Genomic DNA, 19,045 nt, shown 5'->3' with positions numbered 1-19,045 from the left:
GTCATTTGGGACTGTCATTTGGGACTGGATTTCTGACACTGATTCTAAAAGCTATCCCTATGATTTACTCAAGAAAGTAAAGCCAAATCAAACTCACAAGACTATATTTCCTCATCAGCAATTTTAAGATCTATAAAGCCCAAATATACTTGAATTATTCATGCTCTTGCTGCATCGTATTTTCTTTACTGTGGGAGCAAAAGAGTAACACTCAGTTCCATATTTCCAGAGAAGCAGATCATTGGTAAATACAGTTCTAGGCCCATGTGTCTACCCAAACAAAAACATTCAGCAAGAGATTGTTTTCAAGGAGTCTGCTCTTTTCTCAGAGGCGGAACCCCACTCCAACAGACTCTAAGGAGTTGATGCCAATGTATAATTTGGCATTTTATGTCATTCTCTGATTGCTTCTTGCATTTCATTCATTTCAATGAAATTAAGCTTTTTAAAACAGATTTATTTATTTGACAGGAAAAGTGACAGAGAGAGAAAGAGACAGAGAGAGAGAAGGTCTTCTATATGCTGGTTCACTCCCCAAATGGCCACAATGGCCAAGGCTGAGTCAGGCTGAAGCCGGGAGCCAGGAACTCTCTCAGGGTCTCCCATGTGGATGGTAGGGGCCCAAACTCCTGGGCCATCTTCTGCTGCTTTCCCAGGCATATTAGCAGGGAGCTGGATTGGAAGTGGAGCAGCTAAAGCTCAAACTGGTGCTCATATGGGACACCAGAGACATAGGCAGTGGGTTAACCAGCTGCACCACAACAGAAACAGACAGACAGACACAGAGAAAGATCTTCCATCTGCTGGTTTACTCTCCAAATGCCCGCAGCAGCATGGGATGGGCCAGGCTGAAACAAGCAGTCAGGAACTCCCAAGTGGGTTGTTGCACGTTAGAAGGATGCTGGGATCTGAATCAGAGCCAGACTCTGATACGGGATGTGGGTATCACAAGCGGCATCTTAAACCCTGCGCCCAATGTCCAGCCCTGGATGTTCTCTGTTATGTGTTCAGTAAATATTTACTGACATGAGTTCTACATTCTCCAATAAACAATACTCAGCACTATATACATTGTGATCATTTTGCAACTACTGACACCTTTCCTATCTCTGATCAAATACAAAGATACAGACACCTTACCCGATAAGTAACAAGTTAACAATGTACATTCCCCCCAAGTAGAAATGGAGGCACAGCGGAAGTATGAGAAAAACAGAAGCAGTATCAAGAGTGATCTTTCCGGGCAGGCACTGTGGCATAGTAGACTAAGCCTCCACCTGTGGTGCTAGCAACCCATACGGATCATGTTCCAGCTGCTTCACTTCTGATCCAGCTCTCTGCTGTGGCCTGGGAAAGCAGTAGAAGATGGCCCAAGTGCTTGGGCCCCTGCACTCACCTGGGAGACCCGGAAGAAGCTCCTGGGTCCTGGCTTTGGATTGGCCCCACTCCAGCCATTGTAGCCATTTAGGGAGTAAACCAGTGGATGGAAGACCTCTCTCTCTGTCTCTCCCTCTCTGTCTATAACTTTACCTCTCAAATTTAAAAAAAAAAAAAGAGAGAGAGAGAGAAAAGAAAACAAGTTATCTTTCCCATATCTAACAGGATTCCATCACAAGTTGCACAGCAGCTCTCACAGGCTTCTTACACGAGGTCAATGCTTTGGACTAAGTTCCTGTAAGAGGCCCCAACAGACCAGGCTAGAAATCAAAATGGACTCACTCACCAAGCTGAAACGAAGCTGCTTATCTGACTCTGAGAAATCATGATTAAAGAGGTAGTGGTCAAATATCCCTGCAAACAAGCCAGTTTCAATTGGCTTAATAATAAAATTCCCTTTTTGCCACAATCTTTCAGAAAAAAAGAGAAAACCTGAAGTAACCTGATAGGAGAACCAGTGATTCTGATTCTTCCATTGTCTGTCTCCCTCCCTGTCAGTACCTTACCAAAAAAAAAAAAAAATTGAAATGACCAATCCTCTTCATTTCTGCTTTCTTCAGCTCTTTTCTGTCTATAAAACCAAGTTCTCAGGGCTGGCACTGTGGTGTAGTGAATGGAGCCGCCATGTGCAGTGCTGGCATCTCATACGGGCAATGGTTCGAGTCCCAACTGCTCCACTTCTGATCCAGCTCTCTGCTGTGGCCTGGGAAAGCAGTGGAAGACGGCCCAAGTCCTTGGACCCCTACACCCGCATGGGAGATCCGAAAGAAGCTCTTGGCTCCTGGCTTCAGATGGGCGCAGCTCCGGCCATTGTGGCCAACTGGGGAGTGACCCAGCAGATGGAAGATCTCTCTCTCTCTCTCTCTCTGCCTCTCTCTCTCTGCCTCTCCTCTCTGTGTAACTCTGACTTTCAAATATATAAATAAATGTCCAAAAAAAAAAAATTCTTCTGCTTTACTCATCAGGACACTGACTGGATTTTGTGGAATGAAGTATTACTAGTTAAGATCTTAAGCTCAGTCGTTAAAATTGTGTCCTTTGACAGAGGAAAGCAGACTGATTTCCTGGGATTTGTGGGAAGCATGTAAAGTCAGAAGAGGAAAGGTATCTGGCAAGCAGAGATGGCCTGCAAATTTTAGCATGGGCCCAGAGAGATATCTTGACTACCAAGTAAAGGCAAAAATTAGCTTACCTTCTTGGCAGGAGCCCTCTGTCAAAAACAGTGACAAAAGAATCCTGCTACTGAGAAATTTCACTCAACTAAAAAAAGCAGCATACATCATTTCAAAATTTTTCCTTTCTAATTATTCTACCCAGAAGGCAGAAGAAATGAGTAGGGCTTTAACTGTGAGCCTAACTCGAACAAGAAATCGATCAGAAAAGTAGTGGGGCATCAAAGAAAGCAAGGAAGCCATAAGGGCAGGAAGGTGAGCAGGGGGCGTGGTCAGAGTAGCTGCTCAGTTCAGAGAACAGATTTCAAACAGGGGAGACAGGAGCCAAGTCCCTGTTCTGAGATGCTAAAAGGGAAGGCTACAGGACTGAGGTTCTGACAATCTCAAATGAGCTCAGACATGGCTGGCGCTGTGGCTCACTTGGCTAATCCTCCGCCTGCGGTGCTGGCACCCCAGGTTCTAGTCCTGGTTGGGGCGCTGGATTCTGTCCTGGTTGCTCCTCTTCCAGTCCAGCTCTCTGCTGTGGCCTGGGAAGGTAGTGGAGGATGGCCCAAGTGCTTGGGCCCTGCACCCGCATGGAAGGACCAGGAGGAAGCACCTGGTTCCTGGCTTTGGATGGGCACAGCGCGCCGGCCATAGCAGCCATTTTGGGGGTAAACCAACGGAAAAAGGAAGACCTTTCTCTCTGTTTCCCTCTCTCACTAACTCTGTCTGTCCAAAAAAAAAAAATGAGCTCCGACAGAAGAAAGCTATCTAAACAGAAAGGTCACCAATCAACTCAGAATTAGATCAACATGCACAATACATATAAAAAAGGGAAACAATTTGTTATGGCACCAGTATATGTAAGAAGGAAGCTTGTGCTGAAGCCCAGAATATACTAAGACTTGCGAAACAGTTAACGAAGGCACAGGTCCATGTGTGATCCAAATGGTACATGACTAACTACAGAGCTAAAATCCAGTTCCTGCATTTCTTCTAACTTTTCTGTCAAGAAAAATCATCTTGGCAAAAGAACAAGAAGAACAAATATTAAGAAAAGTAGATCAATGACCAATATACATTCGGGAGACGATCAACCTCTGCCTCTTATTCCAGCTGAATGAACATGTACTGGATGAATTCTCTTCAAGGAGAATTAAAGCATCTGGGCCGGCACCACAGCTCACTAGGCTAATCCTCCGCCTGCGGTGCTGGCACCCCAGGTTCTAGTCCCTGTTGGGGCGCTGGATTCTGTCCAGGTTGCTCCTCTTCCAGTCCAGCTCTTTGCTGTGGCCCGGGAAGGAGGTGGAGGATGGCCCAAGTGCTTGGGCCCTGCACCCCATGGGAGACCAGGAGAAGCACCTGACTCCTGGCTTCGGATCGGTGCAGTGCGCTGGCCGTAGCAGCCATCTGGGGGGTGAACCAACGGAAAAAGGAAGACCTTTCTCTCTGTCTCGCTCTCTCACTGTCTAACTCTGCCTGTCAAAAAAAAAAAAAAAAGCATCTGCAGATGTGCACCTGCAGCACTTTGTCAACACGAACTTCATGATTCTAGGAATGACATTATCACATGAACTTTGTCTATAATACTAACATTCAAAAGGACGTTAGAATATGTTCTTCATACCTTACACCAAGAATGTTCTGACATAAAGTCCAGGCAAGACTGTAAAACAGGAAATTAAAACAATATTTTATAGGAGCCAGCACTGCAGCACAGCTGGTTCCCATAGAGCCTGGCAGCTGTAGTCCCAGCTGCCACCCATGTGTGAGACCCAGATGGAGTTCCAGGTTCCTGGCTCTGGCCTAGCACAGTCTAGCCCCAATCGTTCTGGCCATCAGAAAGTGAATCAGTGGATGTAAGATCTCTGTCTTGCCCTCTCTGTCACTCTGCCTTTCAAGTAAATAAAACAAATCTTAAAAAGGGGAGGGGGGTGCTGGCATTATGACACAGCAGATAAAGCTGTTGCCTGCAGTGCTGATATCGCACACAGGCACCAGTTCTAGTCCCGGCTGCTCCACTTCCGATCTCCACTATGGTCTGGGAAAGCAGTAGAAGATGGCCCAAGTCCTCGGGTCCCTGCACCCACATGGGAGACCCAGAAGAAGCTCCTGGTTCCTGGGTTCGGATCGGCACAGCTCTGGCCATTGTAGCCAATTGCGGAGTGAACCATTAGATGGAAAACCTCTCTCTCTCTCTCTCTCTCTCTCTCTCTCTCTGCCTCTCTCTAACTCTTTCAAATAAATAAATAAATCTTTAAAATAAAAAAGCCAAATCTTTCAATTATAGTATTATTAGTATTATTCAGCTATTTAAGAACAAGGATATTATCTACTTAAATAATCAAGCAAACACACAAACTGCCACAGATGGCATATACAGATGGTACTCAGAGAAAATTACTGAGGCCAACACTGTGGTGCAGCAGGTTAAAGTCACGGCCTGCACCACCAGCATCCCATATGGGCACTGATTCAAACCCTGGCTGCTCCACTTCTGATCTAGCTTCCTGCTGGTGTGGCTGGGAAAGCAGTGGAGAATGGCCCAGGTGCTTGGGCCCCTGCACCCATGTCGGGGACCCGGAGGGAGCTCTAGTTCCTGGCTTTAGCCTGACCCAGCCCCAGCATGTTGCAGCCATTTGGGGAGTGAACCAGAGGAAGAAAGGATCTCTCTCTCTCTCTCTCTCTCTCTCTCTCTCTTTCTGTAACTCTTTCAAATAAATCTTTAAAAAGAGAAAATTACTTTGCCTCCAACTTATCCTTGTGGGGCTCTCTCATTTGTAAGCTCAGATAACTGCATTGCAAAGAAAAAAAAATAAGCTGCTAAATCTATTATCCAACATATTTGCACTCAATGCTATCTTTTGGGGAGGTATTTTTTAAATTTTTTAATTTATTTGAAAGTCAGACAAAGAGATCACACTCTGTTCACTCCCTAAATGCCCACAAAGTCAGGAACCTGGAGCCCAATCCAGGTCTTCCACATGGGTGGCATGAATCCAGCGACCTGAGCCATCACTGCTGTTCTCCCAAGGTCTGCAAGCAGGAAGCTGGAATGGAGAGCAGAGCCGGGACTCAAACCCAGACACTGCAACTTGATGCATGGGCATCCCAAGCAGCAGCTTCACCGCAGTGCCGTGCACCCACATGTACTGACAGCTAGCTTAAAAACTGTAACCCAGGTCCTGCTTAAGACAGAAAATAGTTGTAACAAAATATATATACTTTTCAAGTCATCTTCTGCTATACTTGTCTACTGCATCGCTGAATTCAAAGTGTGGAAAGCATATAACTGTCAGCGGCTCTCAGTAGTGGCTGAACATTAGAATCACCCAGGGAGCTATTAAAAATCCCTTCCAGGCCATATCCCACATCAATTAATTCAGAATGAGGGGGAGGGGCTGCTGAGCTAATTACTTGGCGCTGTGTGTTAATAACACAAGGTAATGAGTTTGAACTCTATGTCATCTTTTTCACACCAAGATCTGACTTTAAGGAGGTCCCTAGTGAGTCACCCTGAGACATCACCACAACAGGCAAGGAGTTTGTTCAGGTCTGTGCACATCCATCACCTCGAGTGGGGTGAACATACTCAACGTGACCTCGGATTTTCACAACTTTTTTTAAAATCTTTTAGTGTGGCCTACTAAAACTTAGTTCAAGCACCTACTTCTGGGCCTCTCTGAAGTGGCAGGGATAGAGGAATGAACAAGTGAAAGATAAAACCCCTTTCCTTAATTTCTATCTGCACAACAATGAATCAGGCTAAAGTATTCTGTAAACATCTATTATTTTTTGCCTTTCTGGTTTATTGTTTTTACAGTGTTATTAATACCCAAGGAAGCATAAATGAATCATTTTGAAATATATATGCATACTAGTAAAAATGATGTAACTCAAAAGGGCCCCAGACATTTCTAAGCTAAGCTTCCTCCCCTCCAGGCTGAAACCTGGAACACAGTTTACCAAGTGGGACACCAGCACCAGATAAGCAGTAAAGCAGGCAACACCACGTCTGGACTGCATGTTACCCTGACAGAGCCCGTGGGCCATCTGATGGCCTTTCGCTGGGAATCCTGTTTCTGGAACTCTTTTCCAGATCTCAAAACTGGGCATAATGTTCTTGAAACACTCTAAGAAGTAAGTCATTTTTATCTCTTCAGCAGTTTGAATCAGTTATGAGATACCAGATATACATGCAATGTATACATCTCAAAGTTCATGAAAAAAATAAACTCGATTTCTCTTTTTTCTCCACGAGCCTTCAGGTTTCCCACAAGAGATCACACTTGTGCTCTGCTGAACTACGTGCCAATGGCCACTTATTTACTTCTACAAGTAATGGGCTTTTATTTTTATTTAGCTTAGAAAGTCACTAAAAACTTGATTTTATAAGCATCTGCTAGCTTTACTTATCTGGCAAGATAAAAAGCATCCGACTAGTGTCAGAAGCAAATTTACTTCCACAGAACTTGTAAGATAAGCTTAATCAAAGAAATCGGAGTTAAAAAAAAAAAAAAAAAGCCATCTGAATTAGCAAAGCCCAACCTCAGGAGACTTGCCAGGGCTGGGACTGCTTCCTCAGTTTTTTTCCATACACTACAGGATTAGCCCTTACCAGCCCACAGATCTCATTAAAACACTGCTAATTGAAAACATCACCTGTGGCATCATTAGTATTGGGCTCTTTCATCAAATTTTTGAAATCACTGACTATTCAGATTCAGAAGAAAAAAATGGCAAGTTGCAGCACATTCATGAGCTATATATTCCAGGGAATCTGACAATTTTGGTAAAGACAGTAGAACTCTCATTTCAGTATTCAAAAATCCGTATCCAGGGAAGGGTGTTTGGCACAGCAGTGAAGTCATCATTTGCAACGCCTACGTCTCATATTGGAGTGCCTGAGCTGGAATCCTGGCTTTGCTTCCAATTCCAGCTTCCTGCTAACGTGCACCTGGGAGGCAGCAGGTGATGGCCCAAGAAGCTGGGTCCCTGCCATACAGATGGGAGACCTTGGCCGGCGCCACAGCTCACTAGGCTAATCCTCCGCCTGCAGCGCCAGCACCCCGGGTTCTAGTCCCGGTTGGGGCACCGGATTCTGTCCCGGTTGCTCCTCTTCCAGTCCAGCTCTCTGCTGTGGCCCGGGGAAGGCAGTGGAGCAGAGCCCAGGTGCTTGGGCCCTGCACCTGCATGGGAGACCAGGAGGAAGCACCTGGCTCCTGGCTTAAGATCGCCGCAGCGCAGTGGCCGTAGCAGCCATCTGGGGGGTAAACCAACGGAAAAAGGAAGACCTTTCTCTCTGTCTCCCTCTCTCACTGTCTAACTCTGTCAAAAAAAAAAAAAAAGCACATGGGATACCTAGATTGAGTTCTGAGCTCCTGACTTCAGCCTGGCCCAGACCCAGGTGTTGCAGACATTTGGGGAGTGAACCAGAGAATGAAAGATCTCTCTGTGTCTGCCTTTCAAATAAAATAAAAATAAAAGTTTTTAAAATATTCAAGGGCATAGTGGGTTAAGTTAAGGCACCACCTGCAGCACCAGCATCCCATCTGGGCTCTTGTTTGAGTCTGGCCTGCTCCAGTTCAATCCAGCTCTCTGCTGTGGCCTGGGAAAGCAGCAGAGGATGGCCCAAGTGCTTGGGCCCCTGTACCCACGTGGGAGACCCGGAAGAAGCTCCTGGTTCCTTGCTTTGCAGCCATTTGGGAAGAGAATCAGCAGATGGAAGACCTTTCTCTCTCTTTGCCTCCACCTCTCCCTTTCTGTTTCTCTGCCTTTCAAATAAAGAAATCAATTCTTTTAAAGATGTCCACCAGCTCATGGGTTTGGATGTATTTTTCCCATGTAGTCAGGCTTCCTCATCACGACCAAGCATCATCCATCACCTCTGTAGCCCCTGCAGTTGATTCTTGCTCAGCCCACCCTTCCCTCTCACGCCTGCCATCAAGCAGGATCAGCTCTTCCCTGCACTCAATGCCAGGCAGGCAGTTTCCTGCTTTTAAGGCTTTTAACTACAGAAGACTTCTCAGAGTCCTATAAGAACAAGAGTGCTAGTCCTGTGAGATGATGAACAGGATTCAGCTGCCCCTTCTCCCATGTGCTCACGGTAGCAGAGCTCTGGAGAATTTCTCCCTCAGACCAAATCTTTTTGTTTGGTTTTGAAGATTTCTAATGTACTTTATTTCTTCAACAATGCTGTATTTTAATGGGTACAGTGCTTTTACTTGGCATCAGTTAGGAGCTGGTTTTGAAACAATTCACTATTACACACCAGCTGGGACGATTACTGACCTCTCCATTCCTTTGGGGTGACTCTGCCAACAGGGGACAGGTTCCATTCTATTCCGATATGAGTGCTGCATATGTCCATACAGCAATACAGAATGCAGCTCCACCAGCTAATACAACGTGAACATATCTGCCATGATATGCCATGTACATTTCTGGTGACTGCCTTGCCACTGTTTCCTGACTTGGAGGTGACTCAGTGCATTTCTGACAAAGGAAACATGGTTAAGCCGTGAAGCTGAGGACAGAACTGCAGCAACTGCAGCTACTACTCTGTTGAAAGTTCGCTCCAAATGTCTTGCACAAAGAAATGCCTCTAAGATAGTTCCTAGAGATGTCCCCTACGGACCTAATGATGCAACCAAAGCAAACTGTTATTTGCCTCATTTTTACAAATAAAAAGATAGTCAATCTGCATTTCTAAGGATATGCAGAGCAGAAGGTACCCGGTTCACTTGCTGCAACAGCCAGCATTGCAGCCAGCATTAGGCCAGGCCAAACCCTGGAGCCAGGAACTCCATCCTGTCTCCTACATGTGTGGCAGGAACCCACGCACTTGGGCCATCTTCAGTTCTTTTCCCGGGCACATTACCAGGATGGATCACAGGCAGAGCAATCAGGACCCAAGATGGGATGCCAGCATCAGAAGCAGCAGTCTAACCCACTGCACCACAATTCTGGTCCCAATAACTAACTTTTTTATCATTAGAAATATAAATACATAATATGTATATATAAATCTTCCAATTTGCTGCCAGAGTAACCTTTTTAAAATGTAAATCTAATGTCACTTTTCTGTTTACAAGGCTACAGTGGCTTCCCAATGCGATCATAACAAAGTGCTAGCTCCACAACAAGATCCCAAAGCCCTTCAAAACTGGGCCCATCTGGAAGAGGGTATTTAGCCTAGTGATTAAGACACCTGTGTCCCAAATTAAATGCCTACATTCAATTCTGTCACTGCAGACCGTGGGAGGTAGATGATATCTTGGGTCCCTGTCATCCACATGGGAGACCCAGGTGGAGTTCTTGGCTCCTAGCTTTGGCCTGGCCCAGCCCAGGCTCTTGCCAGCATTTGAAGAGTAAACCAGCAGATGGAAGTTATCTCCCTCTCTGTCACCCTACCTTTCAAGTCAATCAATCAATCAAAAGAAAGGTATTACCCTCTAACACTATGTATGGCTATTTATGCAGTTCATACTAATTTGATGATATCAACCAATTTATTTCAGTGAAAGAACTTGAAAAGGACTCAAAGCCACAATGGCTGGGGCTGGTCCAAGAGTAAGCCAGGCACCTGATATTCCATCTGGATCCTCCATGCGAGTGGCAGGGGCCCAAGCATTTACTTTCCCAAATGCATCAGCAGGCAGCTGGATGGGAAGTACAGCAGCCGGGACTCTGATATGACCTAATGGGCCACAAGGTCAGCCCCATGCTGAATGTTTTTAAAGGGTATCACACTTTGTCAAATGCTGCATCTGCATCAATTAAGATGAGTGATTTCTTCCTTCATTCTCTTAATGCAGTACCTCACCTTGATCAGTTCTTAATTTCACTGTATTTTTAAAAATTTATCCAATAGGAGCGAAATAGAGAGCTTGTGAGACAAGGTGCACACACTCCCACCCACTCATTTACTCCCCAAATTCCCAGGAGCCAGGAATTCCATGCAGATCTCCCACATGGGTGACAGGAACACAATTTCTGGAGCCATCACCATGGCCTCCTGTGTCTGCATCAGTAGAAAGCTGGAGCTGGAGCTGTGTATACAATCTAGGTATCCTGATGTGGCACACAGGTGACGTAACTAGTGCCTTCACCATTAGGCCAAACACCCACTGCTACTACATTTTTATTTGAAAGGCAGACTATCAGAAAAACAGAGAGCTGCAAATGCACTGGTTCATTCCCTAAAACCTGCAACGGCTGAGGCTGGGCCAGGGATCAAAAAAGGAAACCAAGTGGGATTTATTCTTGCATTACAAAGGTGGTTCAACAAATGAAAATTGATAAACGTAAGGGACAGACATTTAGTCTAGTGGTTAAAAAGCCCGTACTGGGCCGGCGCCGCAGCTCACTAGGCTAATCCTCCACCTGCGGCACCAGCACCCCAGGTTCTACTCCCGGTTGCTCCTCTTCCAGTCCAGCTCTCTGCTATGGCCCGGGAGTGCAGAGGAGGATGGCCCAAGTGCCTGGGCCCTGCACCCGCATGGAAGACCAGGAGGAAGCACCTGGCTTCTGGCTTCAGATCAGCGCAGCGCGCTGGCCGTAGAGACCATTTGGAGGGTGAGCCAACGGAAGGAAGACCTTTCTCTCTGTCTCTCTCTCTCACTGTCTAACTCTGCCTGTCAGAAAAGAAAAAAAAAGAAAAAAGAAAAAGCCCGTACTGGAGCACTTGGGTTTGATTCCTGGCTCCAACTCTTGCCTCCAGCTTCTGCCAATGCAGATCCTGGGAGGCAGCAGTACCGGCTCACTTAATAGGACTCCTGCCACACACATGAGAGACCTACATGGCATTCCGGCTCCCTTCTCTGACCCTGGCCCAACCTCAGCTGTAATATGTTTATAGAGCTTTAGTACCAAAGCTTTGATTTGCTACGCTAACCTCAAGGAAACAGCTAAGGAGTGTTCCTGCCTCTTCAACTTTTTGGAAAAGTTTGAAAACAACCGGTGTTAGTTCTTTAGATGTTGGTAGAATTTCACCATTGAAGCATCCAGATGCAGAGATTTCTCAGAAAAACAAAAATGTTTTAAATATTTACTCATTTATTTGAAAGGTAGAGAGAAAAGCGGGAGGCAGGTAGAGAAAGAGAGAGATATCCTCCATCTGCTTGTTCACTTCCTAAATGGACACAACAGCCAGGGCTTGGCCAGACCAAAACCAGGAGTCAGGAGTTCCATCCTGGTCTTCCATATGAGTAGCAGGGGCCCAGGTATTGTGCAATTTTCCCAATATATAATAATGCTACCTTTCCAGGCTCATTAGCAGGAAGGGATCAGAAGCAGAGAAGTGGAGACTTGAACAGTCACTCCAATGGCAAGTGTGGCAAGCAGCAACTTAATCCAACAACACTAGCCCCAGGAACCTTTTGTTTACTGATGAAATCTCCTTACTACTTATAGGCCTTTTTTTAGATTTTCTTTTTTTTTTTTCTAATTCTTCATAGACTTTTAAAGATTTATTTATTTATTTATTTATTTGAAAGTCAGAGTTACACAGAGGAGAGACAAATAGAGAGGTCTTCCATCTGCTGGTTCACTCCCCAGATGGCCGCGACAGCTGGAGCTGTGCTGATCCAAAGCCAGGAGCCAGGAGCTTCTTCTGGGTTTCCTACGCCGGTGCAGGGGCCCAAGGACTTGGGCCATCTTCTACTGCTTTCCCAGGCCATAGCAGAGAGCTGGATTGGAAGCGGGGCAGCCGGGACTTGAACCAATGCCCAAATGGGATGCTGGCACTGCAGGCAGGGGACTTTACCAACTACACCACAGTGCTGGCCCCATGTAGGTTTTCTATTTCTAGGTTTTGTGTTTCTAGGAATTTTTCTACTTCATCCAGGCTACCCAATTGTTTGTTGTGCAATTCATTACAATACTCTATTCTAATCGTTCTTTTTTTTTCCATACAACTAGTAGTAATAATTCCAACTGCATTTATATCTTAGTATTTTAATAATTTGAATCTTTTTTCTTAGTCCATCTAGCTAAAGGTCTGTCAGTCTTGATCTTTTCAAAGAACTTTTGGTTTCACTGTAAATTTCTTTTTATAAATTAAAAATTTATTTTATTTATTTGCAAGGCAATTACAGAGAGAGAGGGAAAGACAGAGAGGTATCTTCCATCTGCCAGTTCACTTCCCAAATGGCCATGATGGTTGGGGCTGGGCCAGGCTGAAGCCAGGAGTCCAGAACACCATGCAGGTCTTCCATGTGTGGGGCAGGGGTCCAACCACTTGGGTCATCTTGCACTGCTTTCCCAGGTGTTATCAGCAAGCAGCTGGGTCTGAAGTGAAGCAGCTGGAATTCGAATTGATGCTCATGAGGGATGCCAGTGCCCCAGGCGCGGGCTCACTGCTGCAGGACTTCACTGGCCCATTTCTGTTCTCACCTTTGTTATTTCTCTGCTTCTGCTGGCTTTGGGCTCAGTTTGATTCTCTCTGGCTCTTTAAGTTGTAAAGTTGTTGATGTGAGATCTTTCTTGTTCCTTAATGTAAGCACTTGCCAGTGCAAATTTCCCTGAGCACGGCTCTCTGTGTCCCGTAAGTTTTGATATGTTGTGGTTTTGTTTTCATTTGTCTCTCAGGACTTCCCTTCAATCCACTGTTCATTTAAACAGGTGTTGTTTAATTTCCACAAATTCCCAAATTTCCCATCTTCCTTCAGTTACTGATTTCCTGTGGTGTTAAGAGAACATACTCTGTATGCTGTCTACCTAAAATCTAATGACGGGGCCAGCGCTGTGGTGTAGCACAGGTAAAGCTACCGCCTTCAGTGCCAGCATCCCAAATGGGCTCCCAGTTCTAGTCCCGGCTGTTCCACTTCCAATCCAGCTCTCTGCTATGTCCTGAAAAAGAAGTAGAAGATGGCCCAAGTCCTTGGGCCCCTGCACCAGTGTGTGAGACCCTGAAGCTCCTGGCTCCTGGCTTCCGATCAGCGCAGCTCTGGCCATTGCAGCCAACTGGGGAGTGAATCAGCAGATGGAAGACCTCTCTCTTTGCCTCTCTTTCTCTATGTAACTCTTTCAAATAAATCAATCAATCTTTAAAAAATAAAATGGACTGAGACTTGATTTGTAACCTAGCATATGGTCTAGCCTAGAAAATGTCCCATGTTGGGGCCAGTGCTGTGGCATCATGGGTGAAGCTGCCACCTGCAGTGCTGGCATCCCATATGGGCACCGGACTGAGTCCCAGCTGCTCCACTTCTGATCCAGCTCTCTGCTATGGCCTGGGAAAGCAGCAGAAGATGGCCCAAGTCCTTGGGCCCCAGCACCCGCGTGGGAGACCCGAAGAAGCTCCTGGCTCCTGGCTTCAGATCGGCACAGCTGCAGTCATTGAGTCCAATTGGGGAGTGAACCAGCAGATAGAATCTCTCTCACTCCCTGCCTCTCCTTCTCTCTGTAACTCTTTCAAATAAATAAATAAATCTTTTAAAAAAAAGTCCCATGTACACTTACAAAGAATGTGTATTCTGTTATTGTTGGCCACAATGTTCTCTATGTCTGATTAGTTGCTTTATTGTTTTATTCTAGCCTTGTTTCCTTACTTGTGTCTTGTTTTATCTATTATTGAGAATGGAATACTGATACAACTAATGACTTTTTTTTTAAAAGAGGAAAACAGAGAGAGAGAGAGAGAGAGAGAGAGAGAGAGAGAAAACAACAACAACACTACTTCAATTTGCTGGCTCACTTCCCACAATGCCCAGGACTGGGTCAGGCCAGAGCCAGGAACTGGGAACTCAATCCAGGTCTCCTACACAGTGGCAGGAACTCAACCAGTTTAGCCACCTCCTGCTGCCTCACAGGGTGTGTGTGAGCAGGAAACTGGCAACAGGATGCACACCTGGGTTGATCTGGGAAGTCAAATGCTTTCCCTTCCAACTACTGTAGAATTCTTTCTTACTTCAATTCTGTAAACTTGTGCTTCATATACTATGAGGGTCTGTTATTAGATGCGTAAATGTTTACAACTATTATATGTTTTTGCTGTATTGAACCTTTTACTTATATATAATGTCCTTTTTTGCTTATAATCTTTTTTAAATGTAAAGTCTACCTTGTTGGATATGAGTATAGACAACCCTCATTTTCTTCTGGTTACCATTTGCACTGAATATCTTTTGCCATCTTTTCAGTTTCAACCTATTTGTATTTTGGAATTTTTGTGGGTAGCATAAAGTTGGACTTCAAAAAATTCCATTCTGGGGACCAGTGTTGTGGCACAGTGAATAAAGGCACACTTGTAACGCCAAAATCCCATCAGAGTTCGAGACCCAGCTACTCTGCTTCCGATACAGCTCTCTGCTAATGTGCCAGGGAAGGCAGTGGAAAATGGCCAAGTGCTTGGGCCTCTGCCACTCATGTGGGAATTTCAGTATAGAATTCCTGGCTCCTGGCTCCAGCCTGGCCCAGCCCTGGCTGTGGCAGCCATCTGGGGAGTGAACCAGCAGATGGACAATCTCTGTCTCTATCACTCTGCCCTTCAAATAAATTAATAAATAAATCTTTAAAGAAAAAACTCCATTTTGTCAATCTCTGCTTTTTGTTTGGAGAGGATAAACCATTTAGATATGGAGTGATTACTAGGAAGAGACTTCTATCATTTTGCTATTTGCTTTCTTATATGGGCCTTGTAATTTCCATCCCTCATTCCTGCGTTACTGTTTTCTTTTGTATCTTTATTAATTCTGTAGTCAAACGTTTAAATTCTTCTCTCATTTCCTTTTGTGTATGCATTTTTAAGAAAAAGCACTTATTAAGGGGCTGGCATTGTGGCACAACAGGTTAAACTACTGCTCCTGATGCCAGCATCCCATATCAGAGTACCAGTTCAAGTTCCAGCTACTCAGCTTATGATTCAGCTTCCTGCTTGTGGGCATGGAAAGACAGCAAGAACTGCCCAAGAGCTTAGGCCCCTGCCACCCATGTGGAGACCAGGATGGAGTTCCTGGTTCCTGGCTTCAGCCTGGCCCAGACCTGGCTGCTGTCACCAGCTGGGGAGTGAACCAGCAGATGCAAGATCTCTCATCTCTCCCACTTTGTCACTTTCCCTTTCAAATAAATATTTTTTTATTATTCATTTATTTGAAAAGCGAAGAGACAGAAAAAGAGATCTCCCACTCACTGATTCACTCTTCCAAATGCCCACAACAGCCAGGGCTAGAAGGGCCAAAGCCAGGAGCCTGGAAGTAAATCCAGGTGTGTCACCTGAGTGGAAGGGACACAAATACTTGAGTCACTATCCGCTGCCTTTTAGCAGGAAGCTGGATCAAGAGGAGACCTGGGACTTGAACCCAGATATTCCCACACCAGATGCTGGCACCCTAGGAAGCGGCCTAACTGCTGTGCCTAACACCCACCCTTCATGTATACTCTAGCTATATTCTTCATGGTATCAGGGGGATCACAGCTGTACCATAAATTTATAATACTAATTTGAATATACACCAGCTTCATTCAGTAACATACACAAACTCTGCTCCTTTAACAGCTCTGTCCTCACTTCTTTCAGTTGTTGATGGTATAAAATTACATCTTTATACACTGTGCCCAAAATCATAAACTAATGATATTTAATTCATTTATCTCTTAAATTATGTAGAAAATGAAATGTACAGTCACAAGCCAACTATGATCATTCTACTTCTTAGATTAATAATTGTTTTTATTTCAATGTTAGTCTCAAATCATGTACAAAACAAAAAGAGAAGTTAAACACCACCACTACCATAATACTTTTATAATTACCTGTGTATTTACTTTACTGAGACTTTTAATTCTTCATACAACTTTTTTTTTTTAATATTTATTTTTATCTACTTGAAAGAATTACGGAGAAAGGTAGAGAGATCTTTCATATGCTGGTTTACTCCCCAAATGGCCATGATGGCGGGAGCTGAGCTGATCCGAAGCCAGGATCCAAGAGCTTCTTCCGGGTCTCTCACGTGGGTGCAGGGACTCAAGGACTTGGGCCAACTTCTACACCTTTCCCAGGCCATAGCAGAAAGCTGGATCAGAAGTGGAGCAGCCAGGACTAGAACCAGAGCCCACATGGGACGCCGGCACTTCAGGCCAGGGCTTTAACCACTGTGCCACAGCACCAGTCCTGTTCATACAACTTTTAAGTTACTGCCTAGTATCCTTTCATTTCAATCTGTAGGACTCCCTTTAGAATTCCTACAGGGCAGGTAACAAACTCCCTCAGTTTTTGTTTATTTGAAAACATCATAATTTCCCCTTCACTTTTTTTTTTTTTTTTTTTTTTTTTTGGACAGGCAGAGTTAGACAGTGAGAGAGAGAGAGACAAAGAGAAAGGTCTTCCTTTTTCCGTTGGTTCACTCCCCAAAATGGCCTCTATGGCCGGCACACTGCACTGATCCGAAGCCAGGGGCCAGGTGTTTCCTCCTGGTCTCCCACGCAGGTGCAGGGCCCAAGCACTTGGGCCATCCTCCACTGCCCTCCCGGGCCACAGCAAAGAGCTGGACTGGAAGAGGAGCAACCAGGACAGAATCCGGTGCCCCAACCAGGACTAGAACCCGGGGTGCCGGCGCCACAGGCAGAGGATTAGCCAAGTGAGCCGCAGCACCGGCCATATGAATGCACTGCCTCCTGGCTTCCAAAGTTTCTAAGAAATCTGCTGGGGCCAGCACTGTGGCATAGCGCATAAAACTGCCTTGGATGACTACAGTGCCAGCATCACATATGGGCAGCGGTTTGAGTCCCAGCTGTTCCAATTCTGATCCAGCTCTCTGCTGTGACCTGGGAAAGCAGTAGAAGATGGCTCAAGGCCTTGGGCACCTGCACTGGCATGGGAGACCCAGAAGAAGCTCCTGGATCCTGGCTTCAGGTAGGCACAGCTCCAGCCATTGTAGCTATTTGGGGAGTGAACCAACAGATGGAAGACCACTCTCTCTCCCTCTGCCTCTGCCTCTCTGTAACTCTGACTTTCAAATAAAAAATAAATTTAAAAAAAAAAAAAAGTGTTTTAAAGTCTTTAGTATAACCATTATAGGTTCTTTTTCAGGAACAGTGTTGGTTTTTCATGTTGAATGAGTCATATATTCCTGCTTCTTTTCATGCCTTGTAATTACTTTGTTGAAGATTGGATATTTTATCCAATAACACAGCACCTCCAGAAATTATGTTCTCTCCCTTCCCCCGGGCTTGTGTTTTCGTTTTTTACTGCTGTTGGCATCTCTGTGCAGAGGATCAGCCGGAAGTATAAATCTGTCATCTTCTTGGGTCTTTTCTGAGCTTGCACCTTCCCCTGAGTGCACAACAGCTTCCTAATTCCCTGCATATTTTGATTTGCCTTTGATTGCACTACTCTTCAATTTCTGGCTCGCAAAAGGGAAAGTAAAGAAAAATGAAGGGGGGAAAATGTGAAGTACCAACCCTTTAAATTTCTCCGACATTGCTTCAAGTGGAATAGAGAGTCTTGCAATGAAAGCAGAAGATAGAGCAACACTGGCCTCTGCCTCTTCTGATCACTCACGTGATCAAAAGCAGAAATTATAACCAGAGCACAAACCCCTGATATTTGGAAGACTGCACCCTTCTTGACTACCCTGGGCCCCACAAGCTTTGTGCAAACTGCTCTGAGAACATGTGCACAGCTGCTGTGAGTCCGTGATGAACAGCTGCTACTGGGCTCAACACTGAAATTAACCACAGTTACAATCTAACCCTGGATGTAAATTGAAATTAATTCCTCTGGCACTTGCAAGACTTCAGTAAGTTCCAAAGAGTCCTCACAAACAGATTCCGCCAGTGCTATTTTCTATATGGGGAACAGATTTCTGGTACTTCCTACTTCAATGTCTTCCCAGAATATTCTCCGAAATATTCTTTTACAGAATAAAACATACAGGCACTTAGAAAGGCTTCTATGTAGAAAATAGGATGGAGTGTGTGTGTGTGTGTGTGTGAGAGAGAGAGAGAGAGAGAGAGAGACAGAGAGAGAGAGAGAGCGTGACAGTGAGAGATTGGAAGTAGAGCTAGGCTCATTAAAATGGCTGTTGAAAATTTGGGACAGAGTCAGAGCAGATGACAGAGCAGTAAACTCTGGGAACTGGTTCCTCCATCAAAACGACTACTGAGATGGCAAGAACTGCTTAAAGCAAACGCTTTAGAACTCTGGGTCCAATCAAACACTTGCAGCATCCAAAGGAATGCTTGATAAGAAAAAGACTGGTACATTTTAGTGAATTTCAGCATGTGGTACAGCATCTAACATTCTTCAGCTCCTGTTTAACTGAAATTTTAAAATATGGAACACTTCACGAACTGGTATGCCTTCCTGGCACAGGGGCTATGCTAATCTCTGTATGGCTGCAGTTTCAGTGTATGTGCTGAAGTGAGCACTAAACATCTCTGAAAACACCCATGGGTGAAAGAGGGAATCACTAGGGAAATGAGAAAGTACTTTGAAACAAATAGAAGTGAAA

General features: G+C 45.0%; 1 protein-coding gene and 1 pseudogene across 2 annotated transcripts in view; both read right to left on the bottom strand.

Moving 5' to 3' along the window:
• Positions 1-19,045, bottom strand: part of TFCP2 (transcription factor CP2) — a 66,353-nt gene that overhangs the window by 35,768 nt on the left and 11,540 nt on the right. The gene's annotated exons all lie outside the window — the stretch shown is intronic.
• Positions 18,862-18,962, bottom strand: LOC133769235 (U6 spliceosomal RNA; annotated as a pseudogene).

The sequence above is a fragment of the Lepus europaeus genome, chromosome 10 (assembly GCF_033115175.1).
Source record: "Lepus europaeus isolate LE1 chromosome 10, mLepTim1.pri, whole genome shotgun sequence".
Lineage (NCBI taxonomy): Eukaryota > Metazoa > Chordata > Mammalia > Lagomorpha > Leporidae > Lepus > Lepus europaeus.
The sequence above is the reverse complement of the archived record's forward strand: the minus strand, read 5'-3'. Positions and strand labels throughout refer to the sequence as shown.